The following is a 15,451-nucleotide window of genomic DNA, read 5'->3' as shown; positions in this document are numbered from 1 at the left end:
GAAGTACACTTTGGAATAGAAGAGTGACTCAACAATCTTGCAAAGGACCTCCAATGCTTAGAAGAATCATAAAGCAAAGGTAGCCTGCAGGTCACTGAAATCATCAGTCAGCAAGCACATCCATTATTACTTTCTGTGCTTTCAGTCTTAAATACATAGCTGGACAATCCAACTATGTGTACTTTCATTTGTTTCAGAATAAAAAGGACCAGCCATTCACAATAAGAACATTTCATCACTTCAGCAGATTTTAGAAACTGTTAGACTATTTGCATACAATAGATGTGAGTCCATCCCTCACTTATTTAATTTTTTCTTTCTTAGAATAATACTTAATCAAAGCAAATATGTTACAGAAAAATCTCGCTGAGTGCCTGGGTTCCTACTGGAGTTACCAGTGATGATAGAAAGCATAATTATTTGGGCCATGGCAAATGCTTCTTTTTTCTAAAGATCACTAAGTTTTATCAATGTCATTTTTCTAAGGCCATAATTCCTGAAACAAATAACCTGGGCAAATAGAACACTGAACTTGCATTTCTTTTGCACCTGTCAGGGACAAAAACCACATACATGGGGTGTATGAAAAGGGTTCCTTTTCAGAGTACAGTGCGTGAAGCGTAGCTAGAAGTAGCTAGAAGTGGGACATTAGCTCATGGTCTTCCATATCATTTACTCTCAGTAGTGAAACATTGGAGAGAAGTTATGGGCAGATTGGTGTCCATGGCATTACTTCTCAACACACACTGTGCTGCTCATACACACTTTTATTGCTCATGCTGCATAGCAGAAATTACCAAAGCGCTAATGCTAGAAAGACCAAGATTTTGACAGGAAAAATGTAGTGATATTTACGTGTAGTAGACTTCTGCTCTACTATCTTGCACGTAACTACCATTACATATAAGGAGTATTTCTTGCATTTTTTTGCATCAACAGCATATTTCTCAGTGTGAATATTATTTTTTTAAAATATGTTTTATTTTAAAAACGTTAATCAAGCTGATTGAAAATGTTGAATTATTCAGGTATTTCAGCATTATTTGCCTAGGCAGGTAACATAGAATCATAGAATAGTTTGGGTTGGAAGGGACCTTAAAGGTAATCTAGTTCCAACCCCCCCCTGCCATGGGCAGGGACACCCTCCACTAGACCACGTTGCCCAAAGCCCCATCCAACCTGGCCTTGAACACTTCCCGGGATGGGGCATCCACAACTTCTCTGGGCAACCTGTCCCAGTACCTCACCACCCTCACAGTAAAGAATTTCTTTCTAACAACTAATCTAAATCGACCCTCCTTCAGCTTAAACCCATTACCCCTTGTCCTGTCACTCCATGCCCTTGTAAACAGTCCCTCTCCAGCTTTCCTGTAGGCCCCTTCAGGTACTGGAAGGCCGCAATTAGGTCTCCCTGGAGCCTTTTCTTCTCCAAGCAGAACAACCCCAACTCTCTCAGCCTGTCCTCATAGGAGAGGTGCTCCATCCCTCTGATCATCTTCATGGCCCTCCTCTGGACTTGCTCCAACAGCTCCGTGTCCTTCTTATGTTGGAGGCCCCAGAGCTGGATGCAGTACTCCAGGTGGGGTGTCACGAGAGCGGAGTAAAGGCGCAGAATCACCTTCCTCAACCTGTCCTTCTCCTCAGGGCTGCTCTCAATCCATTCTCTGCCCAGCCTGTAGTTGTGCTTGGGATTGCCCTGACTCATGTGCAGGATCTTGCACTTGGCCTTGTTGAACTTCATGCGGTTCACATGGGCCCACCTCTCCAGCCTGTCAAGGACCCTCTGGATGGCATCCCTTCCCTCCAGCTTGTCAACTGCACCACACCGCTTGGTGTCATCGGCAAACTTGCTGAGGGTGCACTCGATCCCACTGTCCATGTCGCCGACAAAGATATTAAAAAGCATCAGTCCCAATACCGACTCCTGAGGAATGTCACTCATCACTGGTCTCTACTTGGACATGAACATGGACAATTGGAAATTAATATTATGAAATCAGTCTATGAACACAGCAGTTTAATAAGAAAAAAACCCTGAATTTGTTACCAAGCATTAAATATGTATAGTAAGGGCAAATCTATCTGTCCAATTTTGTATTATAAAACCATGCAAATAGTGATGCCGTCTATTTTAAATATATATTTTTAATTTCCTAAGATCAATTGTACTATTAAGTTATGTAAAGACAGAACTATTCAACTTGTTTTGTTAGATTAATGTAAAGATTATCTTTCACAAAAAAGATAATTTGTCCAGTTTGATAGTGATAAACAGGAATCATATTATAAAGTTATCAATTAAAAACATAGTTATATGCCTATAATTGAAGGCAGGTTAAAATTATTATTTGGAGTATGTCATATTTTTGTTAATAATTTATCCTAATAAAGAGATTAACTTTGGAAACCTGCTCTAAAATATGGGATATTAAGTACATTATCATGTATTAGGAAAAAGGAATCTCTTAAAATGTACTTCATTTGGTACAAAAATTTTAAAAAAATATGCATTTCAGCATTGACTTTGCTCTCTTCTGGATTACTTCATTTGGGTCAATTTGCTCAAGATTTGTTACACAGGTGTTCATGGGTACTTGAGAGTCGTCTGCACGTGTTCAATGTTGGATGCTATTTAAAAATTCCCTCTTCAGTGCCAGCTGCCACATAGCACAGCAAGTACTAAAAATGTAGCATTTTGACCTTCAGCAATGAAGATAACTTAGAAACTTCCTGCTCTTCCAATTCTGCTTTTCCTCATCATTGCTTCTCTCAGCTACTGTTTTTCGTTTATGTTGTTGTGTATGTTGTACTAATAAATACAACTGTTTAGGAGATTGTGCTATAAAATGTAATTCAAATGATCCGTGTTAAAAATAACAACATAATAATAATAAAATTAATCAAAACATATTAATTTAGATCAGCTCAGTGATCTGGTTTTCAGTGCCCCAAAATACTATAGTTTTCACAGAATGACAGAGGGAGGAGGGTGAAGGACTGAGTATGGGTGGGAATGAGGAGGATGGGAGAGAGGAAAGGGCATCTCTTTCCTGGACAAAACGTATCCTGCAGCTATATGCTCACTTTCTTCTGCGAACATATTGACAGGCAAATGTGCATGGATGCAACTCTCTCTCTCTCTCTCTCTTTGTCACTACTTCATAAGTTTTGAATGTTTTTTTCCTATACACTGGGAAAGCCTGATCTTTTAACTTCACAAAAATGCCAGAGTGCTCTCAAAATGGAAAGTGATTGCCTGGCCAGACTGTAGTGCCTGCCTCCAGTTACATCAGCCACTGAAATGTGATGTACCTGTCCTTGGCCTCTCATTTCATGGTAGCCCTAGTCCTGCCTCATAATGAGTTATAAGATTTTTCAAAATGTAATTTTAAATGATATCATAGGTGGATACTTATGCATGTAAATACCTTCCATTTTGGTCCTCTTTAAGAACTGAATGATTTAGCTGCTCTCTTGGGATGCCCAATAGTGCCAAGGCTGTAGAGTAAGAGTGTATCTTCAATGCCAGCCCAAAACAGAGGCATGACCAAGAAGGTGTTGCAGTACAGCAGCAATAGTGGGATAAACCTGTTGGCTACTCAGTACTGAAGACAGCCAGTTGACTAGTTAATTTGTTCTCCCACTCTGCCTGTATTTTTCCATCACTTTATCTATGCTTCAGCTGCTGCAGTATTTGTTGTTCCTTGTTGAGACATCTTGCCTGAAATGAATGAAAAGTCACCAGTGGTAGGGAATTTACTGCAGCATTTGCTAGTGGCTAATTAGGAGGAATAAATGGGGGAGACTTGGGAGAATTTGGTCTTGATTCTTTTGTGTCATTTCTATTGTCTTAACTCTCTGCCAAAATTCTGCCATTTGCACGTCAGCTTCCATGAATGAAATTTGTAACTTTCAGGTTTAGTTCTTGCTATCGTTCTACACAGAATAACACTAACAAATTATTGAGTGCATTTGATAAAAGCAATGTGAAAGCAGTGTGTTCCCAGTAATATGTTCATGTGCAATGTTCCAGAAATTTTGAATAGTAACCATAAATCAAAGTGGATGCACAAAACTGTAGATAGCAACAAGGGAAATCTCTGTCAAATTTGTTGTCTGAAAATAGATGTCCTAGCTGTAGTCATGAATGAAGGAAAAAAAAAAAAAAAAAAGAATATTGGGTTTTCTTGTGTACCCCCAATATTAAGATGGAATGTTGTTACGGTGATTAACCTGCCATTGTTAGCAACTTTCAAAAAGCAATGTCTTTCATAAAAATAAAGCACTCACATGTTTGGAGAGGTTGCCATAAGTAGAAAATCTTTTTTTCTTGCAGAGGTGAAGCAGATGATCTGTCATTCTTCCTATATTTCTCATAGATGTTATTTTTATAGTATTTTATTTTCTTTTTAAGTACCATTTTATTCTCTGAACCAATAGATAATCTGTTGCCCAAACCTGTAGATTAAAGAGACAGAATTTCTCTTAAATTAGAAGGAAGAAAAATTATTAAAACACTTTTTTAACACATACATTTAAAAAGTTTTCAAATTAATTAAGTTTTCTACCTAACATGTATGCCCAAATCTCAGAAGCGTAGAAAACAGATGATCCTATTCTTTACATCAATGATTTCTGAAGAATGTCATGTATTTATCATGAGACATTTGCTGGCAAAAGTCTGGGGGAATAGTACCATTAGTTCTGAATTTCATACTTCTTGACATTTAAATTATACCATTTGGACATTATTAAAAATCCCTTGACATAGCTACAGCAGGTCCCATCACTGAAATGAGATAGCTGAAAAGTCAATGACAGAAGAATAAGGGACCTAAAAAGTTTGATTACAGTGATGTGTAGTTGCTTCAGTCATTACAATATCACAGCAAGGTTATGAGACATTTCCATTTTTAAACAATCTTAATGGGTTCAGGTACTGAAGTCCTTATTAAATTACAGTCCAATTGATTTGTCAGTCTTAGACCTAGCTTATGTTTCTGAGATGGAGGAATAAATGATAATGTGATATATCTTGGGAGTTAAACTGGATGCTGCTAATAGTATCAGTACTAATAATGTGAGTAGTACAACACATAAGTGTTTTCTCTCTATAGAGTTTTTAAGTGTAACGCTGTCACTGGCTGAAAGTTTCTGAAGCAGTGAAACAACTTAGCTGCCATTTTCCCTTAACTATCAACTGTCAATAACTGCCCAATTAAAACTTGTGTACAAGAATCCAGAAAAATCATTCCATAAGAAGGATAGAAATTAGTCTTAGTTTAAGGAAATTTTAGAAGGAATCCATTTTAGACTTGTACAGAACTTTCCAAGACCTTACCAGCTCTGAAGTTGTATAAGCGGTCATGGGACATTTTTTGTCTTGCTTTTTATGTACGTGCATATATTCGCTACCGTGTAACCTCAAGTTTGCTGCTTTATAGAAAGCCTCCTAATAGCAGAGACAAAGTGAGAACTTACACTTCCTCATCCTGCTTATTTCAGTTAGGCATTCTCACTGTGATAGTCTTACGCTGGTTTAACAAAAAAGGTGAAGTTTCTAAATGTTTTCTTAAAATTTGTTAAAATAAATACTAGCATGTTAAATAAGTATAAATCGTGTTTAAATACATTTAAGTATGTATACACAGAATTTCAAATCAGCTTATCTAAATCAGTGCTATTTAATTTATATCAGTTCAATACCTAACCGAAAGCAAACTTATATGCAATTTGTATAGTACTTGCTCTTGTAATTCTATACTGTCTTCTAACTTTCAAAGATTAGAATTGCCCAATTTAACATTACAGAATGTTTTGCATATCATAAATTTCATGAATAGAAAATGTAGAAAATAATTTATGGGCAGGGGGGAATGAACTATTCCATTTTTTTAAATTTTCACTTTACATTTCATACTATGAATGTGTAAAATTGGTTAAATAAAAAACAATTCTTATTCTGAGACTACTTTAAGATGTAGACAAATTACTTCCAAATGCACAAGTAATTCTAACTGTGATTATAACCCATAATCTTTAATGACTTGCAAATCCTTAAAAATGTCCATTATCAAAATATACTTTCAAAATAGCATTTATACATGATAACGGCCCAGTGAAACAGGGTAATGCATAAATGTTGTATGGTACGAAGAATTTCTTTTTTAATATGAAGCCATTAGAGTTCTGAGAAATGACTCCGCACTCTCATTTTTGTAGAACTGACTGTTGGAAATTTCTGCAGGTGTACTTTCATTCTTAGCATTGTTGATTTTTGTCTTTGTTGTGTATTTTCACAAAGCTGTGTACGTTTTTTTTTTTTTATATATTCTTTCCTTTTCTTTACGGAGACTAGCAGAACTAAACTATTTTGTTCCTTAAAAATAAAATAAGTAGGATGATAAAAGCCAAAGCAGTTTCTTACTACAACTATGCTTTTAATGTCTAGTTAAAGTACTGTCAGACCATTAGTGAAGCTAGAGTGCATCTTTACGACCCCATAAAAGTAAATCTCTTTACCTCAGAGTTCCACTTAGTAAGGTACATCTGGAGAAAAAAACCCCACCACCCTTATTCTGCTTTAGCAAAAGATTGTCATCTTGAGAGTACAGAATTGAACTACAAATTACCACGGTTTTTAGATTTCTTTTTTTCCTCCTTTGAAACCTATCTACCTATCCAGAGAATTCCTTTTAAGAAAGAAAATAGGATAGCTAAGATAATCTTTATATGCAACTACTTTAAGATTTTTGAAGACCTATACATATATATATACACACACATATATGCCTATATCTTTTATTTAGGATTATTTTCATGCAGCCGTGTGAACAAACAAATAAGTCAACAAAAGTGAGGAGCAGGTGTTAAAGTCAGCAGTGGAACTTAGGCATGGCAATACTGCACACTGTCACATTGAATCATGGGCGCAGACATGCCCACAGTAATTCACAAACAGGATTTTGGCATTTGACCTCCTAATAAAGCAGAAGAGCAAAGGGATTCACAGGAGCCAATGTGCTGAAGGGAAAGATACCCTGAAGGAAGAGCTGATGAAGAGGGATTCTGGTTTACCTGTCTATGTCTGGAGGACTTAGATGTCTAACGCTGCACTGGACATAGATGTTTATTTTAATTTGGGTTTTACAAGCCTTAACTTCTCCTAAAATTAGAACCATAAGTCTTACAGTGACAACTTTATTTCTACCAGTGTACCATTTGTACCCTACTTCATAAGTCCTTCCTGTAGTACAACATTTCTTACACTATTTCTTGGAATAAAATTTCTGCTTCAGAAATGATCTGATCATATGTCAACTACAAACTTCCTAAAGAAAAGAAACTTCAAAAATGCAAAACAGTAACATTAAATTTTCTCTGTAGGTATCATATAAATTGTATATGCTGTTATTGCGCAGCAGGGTTTTCCACTGGATATCTTAAAATTACGTTCTTTGTGAACCCAAATCTTATTTTTATTTTCAGAATCTTTATAACTTTTTGCATGGCACCGAGATAGTAGTTCTGTACAAGAGTGAGCTCAAATGCGGATTTTTAGCTTTCAAATGTTTTTGAGCCTAGACTTCAGAACATTAACTGGTTTTAGGTTTAAAAAAAAAAAAAATCATTGTATATTTCTTTAAACATTAGTTCTAGTTCTCTCTGATTATCAGTCTATTTTGTGGTGTTTTATACTTAATTAAATGCCATTTTATTTTAGGGATTTTTGGGGGGATTGCCTTACCAATGAATAATCTGTGATTTAATTTAGTTCCCATACAGCTTGAAGGACTGTGCTGATATCTGGGTATACATAGGTTTCACATTTCTACATAGAACATTTGGCATTAAAAGCTGCACAGTAAAGAGAGGTCACGGTTACATTACTCATCAGTAATGCTGAGCAGCTACAAAAAAGTACTAGTTCAGCACCCAAGCACCCTATTTTCATAAAATTTGCAAGGGATACTGCAGAATTGTTTTACTAAAAAGAGATTTTGATAATTGATCATTTAAAGCTTTGAAGATATTTAAGCCATAATCATTATGATAAAAAAAATGAGCAGTTGTTATTTGGTTAATGAATTCAAGACTAAAAGGCCTAAAGGTCCCTGAGAGTTTGGCAAACATTCACTCTGTCTCAGTAGTATCTGGTTGTCAGCATCCATTACCCTGGCCCTGTAAAATTGGCTAAACTGAGAAGTAACTAACGGTTGGATACGTGAAAACCAGAACCTTCCTACAATATGTCTTGAATTTGGGAATAGAGTGAGTAACATTAGTCTTACCATAATAAGATGACTTTAGAATTAAAGCTTACAAACATTTCCATAACCTTATATTGCATTTCTTTATGCCTCAGAAAACCATTCCTTTCAAACTAAATATATTTATATCAATATAAAAAGAGATTTATGTGATTTTTCATAATAATGGAGACATCAATCTAAGGAAAGTTGTTTTTAAAAGCATAAAAATAATATTAAATTACATAACGTGTTGCAATTATTTTTTAATTGTTATGTCCAGAGCAGATAAATTTGAAGCTGCTAGAACATCTGTGCTTTTAAGCTCCTTAATTAAAAAAAAATGCATGAAGTAAAATCCTCACCTGTCAGTCTAAAGTATCATGTGTCTGCTTTCAAATGGAATGTTAGAACTGGGAATAATAGATAAATACCTGAGAAAAAAAAGCCTATTAGAAAACAATGAAAAACATTCAAAAATAGCAAGTGGATGAGGATTTTATCTATATGTCCTAGGATACATTTTCACTGTTCAGATGCATAAGTTGTTGCACAGCATTCTTTTCATGTTCTATACCTGATGTTTCCTGGTAACACCAAGCACTTAGACATTGCTTCCTATTACTACACATATGGTCTGTTTTTTCTTGCAGAGACGATGATTACAGAGATGATGCTAAAAAGCATGCCTTAACTAAAATGAGCGAAATATCCCCAAATTGTTTACAGTCAGACATTGAAAAAAGCAGAAATGAGACCTGTCTCATTTTTGTGCACTGATTCAGGTGGTATGAGTGGTGAGAAGAAAATTGTACACTGGAGCGCAGGTAGTACCTTTTTTTTTTTTTTTTTTAAATGCTGGTAAAGGTAACCTTGTACCCTGGCAGCAGTTTCTAGGAGCGGGTGGTGGATGTAGTCTGATCTGAATGGCAGACACCTCATGCAGCAACATGGAGACTCTAACTGGGATTGGATCTCAGAAATTAAAAAGGCATTCAGCATTTCCTTCTTCAGCAACACACCTGTACACAAGGGGCTCACTCAGACACACTATTTGGTGCAGGTTGGTCTCTCGCTACTGTGATGTGATGCTTTTCTTTCTGCTAGAAGCTCTGAATTGTTAGTGCTGTGCTAGTACAGGCCACTAGAATCGTCCGAACAAATCTAAATGTTCAAAATTTTGCTTCATAAAAGCAATGTGTTTGGTCATGATGTCAGTTGTTTAGCTGCCCCACAATAAAAGGGAACTTAAAAGTTCAAAAAGCCCTCCAGGTTCTCTGTGTGGGAAAACCTGCTTCCAGAACTCACAGCACTGAGCCCAAGGACAGAGAGCACGTGCTAGGACTTTAATAGTGTCCCGTGGATGTTGCTGGAAGCTTTATGATGCTGCCTGCTAGGTATTCCTGAGTGTGGTAGATCACAGCCAAGTCTCTTTCCACTAGATGCAACTGTGTCTGTGCTTATTTGGTGAGCTATGCCTACAGCACATTTAAACCTATTCTTGAACATCTCCATACATTTATTTAATTAGCAATGGATAATTTGTCTCCTGATGATCTTCCTGTTAAAGTCTATTTTCACTTCAGCATTTTATTGCCTTTCTTTTTTTTTTCTTCTTTTTTTTTCTTTTTTTTTTTTTTAAATACTTTTGCCTATGAGCTTTGGCACTTCTCACATTTCAAGACATTACAGATGCCTGTAAGCATGCGGATAGTAGGGGCTAAGGGCTGAATGGAATTTTCATACCAGGGCCTTCATTTTTCTGCTCAGCCATTAACAAGAAAGAATAAAACGTGAAGTTGAAAAATTATAGTCCCATTCTTTCAGAGATACAACCTTTTTTTCATAACACCACCTCTACTACAGTAATGGTTTCAATCATTTAAACATTTGGAATTATGGGAATATATTTATTTCTAGCAAAATAAAAGAAACCAGTAGTATGAAACAAAATTGATGGCTTTTTAAAACGAATGTTTTAAATGGCTTCTGCAAGAAGGGCAAAGCATTTATTTTCATTTACAAGTAGCAAGCACTTTGGGTTCTAATTATTCACAATTATTATAAAGGCTTTCTAAAATAAGACATAATAGTTTAGACTAGTAGTTTAAAGAGCTGCTTGATACATTGAAATGAAAAGTGAGAGTATGAAAAATACATTTCATTACTTCCTGCTGCCTCAGTGTCTTGGGGCATTATGTTCCCAGGGAGAAATACTGGAAATAAAGTAACCCACAGAGCAATTTTATGGTGGACATTTTCCCTTGGTGAATATAGCAATTTGACAACAACTTCTTCCACGTATATGCATGCTGTACTGCACTACATTTGAATGTCATTTAGCAAAGGAAATGAAGAATTACAAGAAAGGCCTGAGTCTCAGCGGATGCTAGAGAATCGGAGTGCAGAAGAGGAAGCAATTATTTACTTGCAATAAGTGGGGAGTGCAATCTGCTCGGACAGATTGGATTCCTGTGTTCATGGGTGACCAATAAGGTATTTCTGATATGACATTGCTAAATTATAGCTCTGTCTTATTTGAAGCATAATAAAGTTGGGGACCGAATAGCTTAACATGTATAAAAAACTTCTGGTCCCCTTGGGCCTCCAGTGTTCTCCCAAACATTGGGGGGAATAGACCAAAACAAAAATTGCTGTTTCTATATTGTCTGGGGATGGCAGTTGCTTCTTCAGCTGCACAGAGTTACTTATCGGCTTGAAAGCCAAAGACTTAACTGCCACACAGAATTGCTGTGTGTCCCCCCGCAAACAGCACTGCAACGCTTGCTGCCTATTCCAGGGGGTAATCATAGCAGTTCTTTGGAGATGGGAACTTTCCTTGCCATATTGCGTTGAATTGCATCATCATCAGTGAATTATAGCCTTCTCCTCAGTACATTTCATGGTGATTCCAGCAATCAGCAAGTCCCATAGGTAGGAAAAGATGTTTTTAATGCTGCCATAATGTTGTTGTTCTAGCTCTTCCGCTCTGCCATCTAACCCATCTCCTAGTGACTCCTGGTCTTTGGGAGCAGCAACACCAGACCATAAGAAAATCAGCTCAACTTTTATTTTGAATCTTATAAATTCAATGAAGACCTCTTTTTTATACACTGTAGGGAGAATCTTTAACCTAAACCCCTGGCCAAAAAAAAAAAAATAAACATTGTTCTAATATTACCATTTTGTCCTATCATATTGTTGGGTCTCTGCCAAGCACTTTTTAATATGGGCATGAAGATGAGTTGGGTCTACAGCTTGCCTTCTAGGCTTATTTGGTACAGTTTTTCTGCTGCTTAAAGACATCATGAGGCAAATGCTGTTTTCATTAACTATCCTTACCTGAAACTGTTATCTCCAGCTGGCCCAAAATTGTCACCCAGGTGAAAAAGGGAATGCTTATATAATTAAGTCCCATTTCTGAAATCTCTTCCTCCTCTCTCCCAGAAGATCAATGGCAGACAAGGGGCCAAACCCAAATGGAAACACTGGAAGGAAAATAATTGATAGAAATTGTGTTTCTGGCAACCTGGAGTAAATGCAGAATGAAAAATTATTTCTGCTTGTGGAGGATGTCACTTTGGGCTTACAGCCTGGAAAGAAAACTTAGAAGAGAGTCTGGAAGTATGATACAGGTGCCAGGTACCCTTGGAACCATGACAATACAGCACAACAAAAACATTAAACAGAATAGACATAAGAACACCACCACTAATTTGAAAAGAAATTTGTAGAAATCAACTACATGGCAATGGGAGAGCAATATGAATAACACCTGGTTTGCAAGCCTAATTGATTTTAAAAGCTAAAACTTCGCACAGATTTGAGCACAGGAGGCAGAAAGCAATAATTCTAAGGAATATTTCACTGCATAATTTTCTACCCCATAAATTCCTTAACATTTTGTATCTGAACCGTGGAACTAATATGTCGCTAATGTGTTTTATGATCTTTTTTGATAAAAAGAAACAAAGCATAGTTATTAACACTCACTCTGTCATTTTTTCACTGTTGGTATTGACTGGTGATGTCATAATTTAAATAACTTGTCTTTTACTATGAAAAATTATATTTTGCTCAGGAAAATGCTATTTCTTATAGTTCCTGTTATTTCTTGATGATTTCCTGTTCTTCAGAGATAGAGTAAGTCCATCTACACATTTAATAATGTCACTGAAGCTACCATTTAAGAACCTCTTAGAAATTTCATCAAAAATATCATGTCAGAAATAGGTAAACTGACTGATATAAGATAAAAATAGTAACTTTGTGTCCTAGCTTTGTATTTTGCTATTTGTAGATTTTTAAAAGCAATCTTAAGAAGTTTTAATATCTGTTTATGCCTGTGAATGAGCAGAGGTATAATGAAGAATGTTAACTTTGCATCATTTTTAACGTATCTGGAACCAGAATTTCATGAGGCTGTGCTTTCAATCTAATCTAATTTCAGACTTCCTTAGTTTATGGATTTTAACAGCTTTGGTATATATCTTAAAATGACATGTGACATGGATTGGTGTTTGTAGGTCTTGCCTCATATATTTGCAAGATGAAATTACTGGCAGAAGATTTTTACGATGACTTCTCAGAAACTTTTGAAGCTCTCGTAGGAAATTCTCATTGCTATCTGCTCCACTTAAGGCCCAGAGTTATCTAGAATGGCTATTGAATGTGATTCTTACACATGTGTTGTAGGTAACTGCAAAAAGTTAAAATTCATTAGTGAAAATTAATGCTAAACACTACATTTCTTTGCTTAATATTTATTTTTTGCCTGCATTTTTCTGTCATGCATTTATTAATTTTTAAAAGTAAAATAATGATTGCAAATAACTTCAGAGAAGTGGTGCAAGAATTGCATTAAGAAATTAAGATACTGTATGAGAAAACTTTGTGGAATTTGAGTCATCCATGGGAGATGAAAAGCAAGAGTACTTGAGAAAGGAATATGCAGTAAATATTTGCATGTAGTAGTCATGCATATGCATAGTTTTTACTATGGGATCTGGGTGCTTGTGTTTTTAAGACCTAACTCTTGCTGCCAGGGCAAATAAAGCTTTGTCTGAATTTGCTGAATGTATTTCAAGAAGATGTCCTTATTACACAGTTAACTGTCAAAGCAAACAAGGCTGCAGTAATTCCCCATAATTTTTACTTCAGTTTTACTTAAAAAACTGAAGTTTTCTATTCTTAGTTATTATTTAGGAGAGAAGCAGATAGTCTGGAAAAACCCTTTCTCATCTCCATGGGCAAATTTCATACAATATTCTACGATTTTTTTCGCCCCTCTACTCCGCTCTTGTGAGACCCCACAGCTGCATCCAGCTCTGGGGGCCCCAGTACAGGAGAGACATGGAGCTGTTGGAGCAAGTCCAGAGGAGGGCCATGAAGCTGATCAGAGGGATGGAGCACCTCTCCTATGAGGACAGGCTGAGAGAGTTGGGGTTGTCCAGCCTGGAGAAAAGGCAGCTCCAGGGAGATCTAACTGTGGCTTATCAGTACCTGAAGGGGCCTACAGGAAAGATGGTGAGGGACTGTTTACAAGGTCATCTAGTGACAGGACAAGGGGGAACGGGTTTAAGCTGAAGGAGGGTCGATTTAAATTAGTTGTTAAAAAGAAATTCTTTACTGTGAGGGTGGTGAGGTACTGGGACAGGTTGCCCAGAGAAGTTGTGGATGCCCCATCCCTGGAAGTGTTCAAGGCCAGGTTGAATGAGGCTTTGGGCAACCTGGTCTAGTGGAGGGTGTCCCTGCCCATGGCAGAGGGGTTGGAACTAGGTGATCTTTAAGGTCCCTTTCAACCCAAACCATTCTGTCATTCTATGATTTTTGGCAATTATTTTTTCTGTAACTATTTTTGGGTGCTTGGTTGTTTTTTGGAGAGAAATCCCAGAGAATGATGACAGTTCTGAATTCACCCTTGTCAGTCTGGCTGAGAATTTCACTTCAAGCAGCACCAAAACTACCTACATTTGGTTAACTTTTCCTTTCATCTTTTCCTAGAGATTTTTTCCTAGAGAATTGCTATGACTCTCCCCTGAAAGGATATGAAGCTTAGATCTTAGAGGTGTGCATAAAGACCTTTCAGAAATGATCTCCTATAGTAGTAAGAGTTAAAAGATGGGGCACATATTCTGGGTCACCTTACAGATTGAAACGTACTCCCAAGAACTTTATCCTGTCTTACATTAAATAAAATATAATGCCTTTTTAAAGAGAGCTATCCAGAAAGAAATGTATACCATAGATTTTTACAGAACAGAAACCAAGCAAAACATTAAAACTTTTGTTACTTTATTACCTACCCTTATGCATTTATAGGAGCAGTTTGGCTTCCTTCCTATTTTGTAACAGGACTCTAGTCTTCTGATCACCCGTACTGTGTGAATGGCTTCCTTCTGCTTTCTCCAAGATTTCTCACTAGGATCTGCTCCAGAGAAACAGTATGGATAAGCACAGCATAAAATTGTTCAGGCTCCTTCTGTTTGGGATACCCTTCCAGCAGTAAGTTCAACAAACCTCCACATTAACATGTCCCCACAGCCTCCCCTACTACTACATACTTACATGCAAAAAGTGAAACACAAAACTTGCACGCTCAGGCTATAAAATCACCGTGGTTAGAGCTGTGACACTGCCTTCTCATTATCTGGTCAACTTTGAACTGAAAAAACCCCACAACCTTCCACTCAGAGAAAATGCAGTGTCCAAGAGCCAGAAAAGCCCCACAGAAGTCCTAGCCCAAGAATTATGATATCTAGCTGGCTCCAGGATGCTCTCCCTGACAAGTGTGAGCACAGGCCAGCTGGCCCAAGAACTACGATTCTCTCTCAAATGCATTATCAAAGGATAATCACAGCATATTGCAATTCACCTTGAAATTGAATTACAGTAACCGAGGGCAGTGTTTATCAGTTTGTGGCCTCTTTGCCAATCATGTGACATAGATATCTAGCTGCTTAAGCTATACTACCATTCCTCTATTCTTACTGATATTAAATCAGATTAAAAAGTAGAAGAAAATACATCAAATATTTTTCAAAAGCTACATGATGGGGCAAGTATTTTACATGGACGCTACACACTCCTATTAGAGAGAAATTATGTGACTGAAAAGGGAACACTGTTCTTTTGCAGTTTGGCATTTGAGTGAGATGCTAACAAATGCATATTTTTCTTAATAAGGTTGAGGTTCATTTGAT

This window comes from Balearica regulorum, chromosome 4, assembly GCF_011004875.1.
Source record: "Balearica regulorum gibbericeps isolate bBalReg1 chromosome 4, bBalReg1.pri, whole genome shotgun sequence".
NCBI lineage: Eukaryota > Metazoa > Chordata > Aves > Gruiformes > Gruidae > Balearica > Balearica regulorum.
Note: the sequence above shows the minus strand (reverse complement) of the source record.